Source organism: Notamacropus eugenii, chromosome 3 (assembly GCF_028372415.1).
Source record: "Notamacropus eugenii isolate mMacEug1 chromosome 3, mMacEug1.pri_v2, whole genome shotgun sequence".
In the NCBI taxonomy this organism is placed as follows: domain Eukaryota; kingdom Metazoa; phylum Chordata; class Mammalia; order Diprotodontia; family Macropodidae; genus Notamacropus; species Notamacropus eugenii.
Window position 1 is genome coordinate 356,228,076 of NC_092874.1, and position 6,955 is coordinate 356,235,030.

Genomic DNA, 6,955 nt, shown 5'->3' on the forward strand with positions numbered 1-6,955 from the left:
GCATCAAAATGGTCCAAGACAATTCTGAAGGACCTTGAAGAAAGAACTGATGTAGTTTGAATGCAGATTGAAGCACACTTTTAAAACTTTATTTGTCTTCTCAGTTCTTTGTTTTGCAACATAGCTAATATGGAAATGTTTTCATGACTGTACATGCATAATCTAAATCAAATTGTTTGCCTTCTTAAGGAGGGAAGGGAGAGACTTCAAATATTTGGAACCCAAATGTACGAAAAAAGAATGTTAATTTTTTATGAAACTTAAAAATAGAATATTTTTAAAAGATTATCAATTGAAGATGAGTTGCTAATACACATAAGGAGAGCAAGTTGCTTTCCCAGGAATCAAGCCCTGCAATGAATTAAATTGCATCTCTGGATAAACATCATATGAGTCAGCAGTCTCCCTATAATCTTCCAGTGTCCTCCTTTTACATCTTGGATCAAATATCAGCTGCTTTTTTTTTTTGACATTTAAAACCTACAATCTAATACGACCCTATCTTTGCATCCTTATTATACATTATTAAACTCTACAGACTCAATGTTCTAGCCAAACTGGCCTTCTTGCTTTCCATCACACATGATATTACCTTTCCTGGCTCCGCATATTTTTACAGGCTGTCTCCTATGCCTGGAGGCAGGTTTTCCTTCCCCTCCACTTTGTTTCTTTTAAACTCAGCTTAAATAATAAGTTCTCTGTGAAATATTTCCTGCTCTCCCAAACTTCTAGTGCCTCCCTGACAAAAATTAACTTGCATATATTTTTCATGTTGTTATGTATGAGCTCCTTTTGACAGAGAATATTTTATTTTTGTGTTTGTAGCTCCTGACTTACCATAGTGCCTAGCATATAGTATGTAGTTTAAAATGTTTACTAATTTGTATTATAGTGTGAAGTATCATTAATAAGCATTCAAGTGTCTGCTCTGTACACACAGTGGGCTAAATGTTGGAAGATAAAAATCAAAGCAAAATAAATACTCCATGATCTTCTGGAAATAGATATATAGATCTAGTGGAATCTATCTATATCTATCTATCTATCTATCTATCTATCTATCTATCTATCATCTATCTATCATCTATCTATCTATCTATCTATCTATCTATCTATCTATCTATCTATCTATCTATCTATCTATATCTATATATCCATATGTATGTGTATGTATACGCACATTCACTCATACATATCATATATGTATGTATCTATGTAAGTATATATATATGTATGCATGTGTAAGCTCATGCATGCATGTGTATGTATGTATAACAGTCACTGAATGAAATAACAAGAAGTAAGGAAGTTTGGCCAAGACTTCTTTCAGAAGCTAAGATTTTAGCTGATATTTGAAAAAAGCCAGGGAAACAAAGACATAGATAACAAAAGGGAAAGAATTAGGGAATAGTCAATAAAAATGTAGTGTTTGGAGACATAATACCATGTTCATGAAAAAAGTCAACAGGATACTATCCCTGGAATGTAGAATGGAAGTAAGTAAGATATAATAAGGCTGGGAAAAGAGAAGATTCCAGGTTATCGAGGTTTTTAGAAGCAATGACATGATTAGATGTGCATTTCAGTAAAAATTAGGAGGACTGGTATGACAGCTGAATGACAGATGAACTGGAGTGAGGAGAGATTTGAGACAGATAGACCATCTAGGAAGATTATTATTGTATTAACTCAGGTATGAAGTGATTAAGACCTCCACCAGGATAATGGCCTTGTCATATATATTGTTTATTCAGTGTATTCACATCTAGTGCTGGATTTTGAGTGAGGATTGGATTCAAATTCCACTTTTAACATGTATTAAATTTGAAAGGATGACCAAGTCATTTAGTGCCTCTGTAACTCATTTATATTTTCATTTATAAAATGCACATAACAGAGGCCCCACTGTAAAAGGTGGCCCTTGATCCTTCAGTTTAAGAAGACGGGATTTAAGTCCCATCTCTGCCACATTTTGACTGTGTTCCTTGTCTTCTCATTCTAGGACACTCTCCAAGGCACTAAATATGAAACATGTTAATGATTTTAGTGGATAGAAACTAAAGGGCTTTACTACAGGAATGAAATCACAATTTCTGGACTAATTTTTTTAAAATAATACTTGTAGTACTTACCTCATGGTAGCATTGTGAAGCACAAAAGACCTATGTGGAAAATGCTTTGCAAGCTTTAAACAACTATGTCAATATCAATTACTCTTATAATTAGAAATCTTTTAATATTTAGTAACTTTGTTTGTATGTCAGAAGTGCAGCACCATGATCTTAGTTCTCATGCATTATTAAGAAAATTGATCTAGCCTGTTACATATATACATGCATGCATGCAGATATTCATAAGGTAGAACACATACTAGGACCTACTATAATGTATTGTGTAAACTCTTTTTTTCATCATGGCTTTCTGGTAGGCCAATAATTCTTAAATTTTGCTGAACTAGCTGGTGTCAGAAAGCAAAGGTAGGTGAAATCTGTTTGTGTTTCCCCATATTAGCCCTGGAGCTAGCTTGCGAAGTGTGAGGGAGGGTGGTCTGTTCACAGGATATATCCTCAGCTGAGCTAGAGCAAAGGCACTCTCAGTGCTTGGGAATCCTGGCTGCCTTCCCATTTCTCCTGAAGCACTTAGGCACACCTGGGTTCTAGTGCAAGGCTCCACATCCCTGGAGCTCAGGCTGTCTGGGACAGCTCCCTTCCTCAACCACAGTAAGAGGAATACTTTTGCTATTTTCCTAGCCTCACATGCAAAGAAACCGTTTGCCCCTTCTGCTGATCCCACTGATCCAGGACTTTTCTGGGGAAATATTTCATGGTTCTTTCAAGGTCAACAAGGGGAGAGGGAGAGAGCATTTACCCATCACTCCATCATTTTGACTCCCAGAAGTTCAAGTAGGTGACTTACAGACATTTAACCTTAGGACTGAAAGTCTCTGCACAGCTGCAGCACACACATGGGCCTCCTTTCCCAGCTATCACTTGCTTGGCTCAGCTTGACTCTCACCCTGAGCTGTTATCCCACTGTGCTGCCACTTCTTCAGATCACCCCCGGGCCATGCCACAGCAGGGATGCTGTGGTGTGAGCTGTATGCTCCTCCACCCTCATGGAATAGATTCTCTCCATTGATCTTCCAGACTGGGCTGTGAAACTCCCACAGTCTGTCTCCTATTGGATTCTGTACCTCCAAACTTTGGTCAGATTCTCCTTTTAGAGGTATCTGATGGAGTTTGCCTAACAGCTTAGGCGAGTAGTTGTTCTCATTCCATCATCTTGCCTCTGCCCTTCATTGTAATTAAAAAGAAAAAAAAAACAACTATTTTTTTTCAGTGAGCTTTTTAACCTCCTTTTTCCATTTTACTCATTCTACTTTTTAAAGGACTCTTCTCCTCATCGATTTTTGGGAACTTTTCTGCCATTAGGGTTTGTTTCTTTTTTAACGATGTTATTTTCTTCACCATTTTTTGAGCCTCAAAAAAAGCTGTTGACTCGTTTTTCATGATTTTCTTGTATGGCTTTCATTTTTCTTATGAATTTTTCCTCCATCTCTCTTACTTGATTTTCAAAATTCTTTTTGAGCTCTTCCATTACCTAAGACCATTGCATATTTTTGGGAGATTTTGTATGTAGAAGCCTTGGATTTTAGGTCTTCTTTTGATGGTATGCTTTGTTCTTCCTCATATGAAGAAATGGAAGAAGATACCTGTTCACCAAGAAGGTAATCTTCTATAGTCTTATTTTTTCCCCCTTTTTGGGCATTTTCCCAGTCAGTTTCTTTACTTTTGAGTCCTTTGTCACGTTGAGGGTATATTCTGGGGACCTGTAATTTCTCAGTTCCTCCAAAGTGACACAATCAAGCGAGAGAAGTTTACTTCTCTCTTGACCTGTGCTGTAGTCTATGAGAAATCACAAGTACTCCTTTCTGCCCAGGATCTATGAGTAGTATTCCCTCTCCACAAATACTATGAACTCCACCAGAGCAGCACTCTTCTTCACCCCAGGACTGCCACTCAGGACTGAAATCCACATCAACTGCTCGATTCCCCCAGGGTCTTTAGGCCGAGGGCTCCAAAAGTGGAGGCTGCTGCATTGACTGCGGCAGCCTTGGGGCCAGGTCTTGGGTCAGACCCATGCACCCCTCTCGCTCATGTGAAAGAGCTTTATTATTGACCTTTGAAGTTGTCTTTATCATTTGTGAATTGAGAAATCTGGGAACTGAAGTTTATACTTGTGATTCCATGCCTTGAATCCTGCTCCATTCCTGTCTGTGCCATGAGTCCAAGGTTAGTTGTGTTCTGCTCTTAGTCTGGTGTGATAGTTCTTTTCTGTCAGCCTTTTAGGCTGTCTTGGACTGGAAATCTCTTTCACTCTGTCGTTTTCTGGCTTCTGCTGCTCTATAATTTGTTTAGAGATATTTTTTACAGATATTTTGTCAGCTATGGGGTAAAACTAGAGTAGTTTTGTCTTTCTCATCTTCCATCCCTGTGAGTCAATACTTACTTTCAAAAGAATGATAAAAATAAGACAACTGACTGAAACCTAAGGGATGCAGTAAAGGCACTTTTTACGAGACCTTTTATATTTCTGAATGCTTACAAGAATAAAATAGAGAACGATGAGGTAAAAAAATTGGGCAGGCAACTGAACAAAGCTAGTAAAAGAACAAACTGAAAATCCCAATTAAGTACTGAATTAGAAATAGTGAAATCAAAGGACAAATTGATAAAATTGAGATTAAGAAGTCTTTTGAACTAACAAATAAAACCAAGATATGATTTTATAGAAAAAAATAAAATTGATAAAATATTTGTCAATCTGATTAAGAAAAAGAAAGAAGAAAACCACATTATCAATATCAAAAATGAAAAGAGCGACTTCACCTCCGGTGAAGAGCAAATTAAAACAACTACTAGAAATTTTTTCCCAACTGTACTGTCAAAAATTTAACGATCTTAGTGAAATGAATAAATATTTGCAAAATATATAAATTGCTCAGATTAACAGAAGAGGAAGTAAAATACTTAAATAATCCCATTTCAGAAAAAGAAATTGAACAAGCCATTAACAAACTCCCTATGAAAAAAAAATCTCCAAGGCCAAATGGATTTACTCACGAATTCTATCAAACATTCAAAGAACAATTAAGTCCAATATCATATACACTGTCTGGGAAAACTGGTTAAGAAAGAGTAGTACCAAATTCATTTTATGATACAAATCCAATGCTAATACCTAAGCCAAGAAGAGCCAAAACAGAAAGAAAAGTAGAGACTAAATTCCCTAATGAATGTAAATAGAAAAATTTTTAAATAAGATATTAGCAAAAAGATTGCTAAAATTTTTTTTCGCCTTTCGAGATTTTATTTTCTTCTAATTCCAACCCCAGCAGCAAAAAAACCCCAACAAAACACAAGGCGTCGGTCACTTGGTACTCATATTAACAGTCACAACCTCTTGGCCTATGTCACCAGCCAGAGATCTCCCAGATGGGAGATCTCTCCAGATCTCAAACCATTGTAGGAAAGAGAAGTAAGCATGTAGAGCACTTTCCCAAAAGTGAACCACTTATTCCAATGTCAGAACAAGGCCATCCTCAGGAACTTATAAAACAAACACTGAATGTAATCATGTCTCTTCTTCCATCAAACCAATGGAAACAATAAGTCTATGTAAGTTCAGACAAGCAGACTTGAAGGGGTTAAGTCTGCAGAAGAGGCCCCAATGACCTCATTAAACAAGGTCACACCAATTGACAGACACACAGTGCCTAGCTCCAGTCCTTCTAATCTCCTCTTCCCTTTTCATGAGCAGGATTCTTCCATAGGGACCAAGCCATATTTCTTCTGGAGGATGGCTGCACTCTGTGTCAGTGCACAGCACAGTCGAATAATTCTGTACTTTCCAGGAAGTGACAAGTCTACCACTGTGGAGCCAAGTCAACATTCAGGACTTTTTACATCTCCGATTGGTCCTCCATCAATGACTAAGGACAAGTGAGGCCAGAGGTCCTGGAACTCCTTGACATTCAATGAACTTGGCTGTGAGCTAATGTTGGCACTAGCGAGGGCGAGGGGTCCTGAGAACATTTGAGCCAAATCTCTCATGAAGGCATGGTCAGGTATCCGAATACCTACAAGTGGGGTGAAAGGATTCATGTCTTTGTTGAGCTCTCCTGAACGCTCCATCACCAGGGTCACAGGACCAGGCAGCAAGTCCTCCAGGAGCTCCCGGGGGACCCTCACCTGGCAATACCTGTAGATGTCGGCCACGAGGCCCAGGCACACGGCCAATGGCTTGGTCTGGCAGTGGCTCTTGAGGCTGTACACCGCCCCGAGAGCGGCCGAGCAGCAGGCCGAGCACGCCACGCCATACAGCGAGTCTGTGGGGACGGCGACCAGCCCTCCAGCGTGGAGCGCGGTCACGGGTGGCGGACAGGGCTTCGGATCAGCCTTCCAGGTCTTGCTTGGAGCCCGCGGCCCGCCCGGCACGAGCGTCAGCAAGACCTCGGGGCAGCTGCAGGAGCTGGGCCCCAGGTCCGGAGGGCAGGAGACAACCGACTCTGGGGGCCAGGGAACCCTCTCCCAACCCCACGGCTGCGGCCTCCAGGACCGCCAGCATGGGGGACACAGGCTACCGCCCCAGCCCCATCGGCCGACCAGCGCTTCCGCCTTGCTCCAATTTTTCATGAGAATAATACACTTTGATCAGGTAAGATTTAAACCAGGAATACTTATTCTATATTAGGAAAACTGTTGGGGGGGGAGCAGAACCTAGATGGTGGAGTAGAAAGGTGAAGCTGCTGTAACTCTCCCCCAAAATACCGTAAAATACCTGTAAAAACGACTCTGAGCAAATTCTAGAACAGCAGAGGCCCCAAAACGACAGAGTGAAAGAGATTTCCAGCCTAAGACAGCCTGGAAAACCAACAGGAAAGGTTTATCACATC

The 6,955-nt window shown here is 40.0% G+C and overlaps 1 pseudogene; it reads right to left on the reverse strand.

Annotated features, from left to right (window-relative positions):
- Positions 1 to 5,495: 5,495 nt before the first annotated feature.
- On the reverse strand, positions 5,496 to 6,627 carry LOC140531647 (threonylcarbamoyl-AMP synthase pseudogene; annotated as a pseudogene).
- Positions 6,628 to 6,955: the final 328 nt, after the last annotated feature.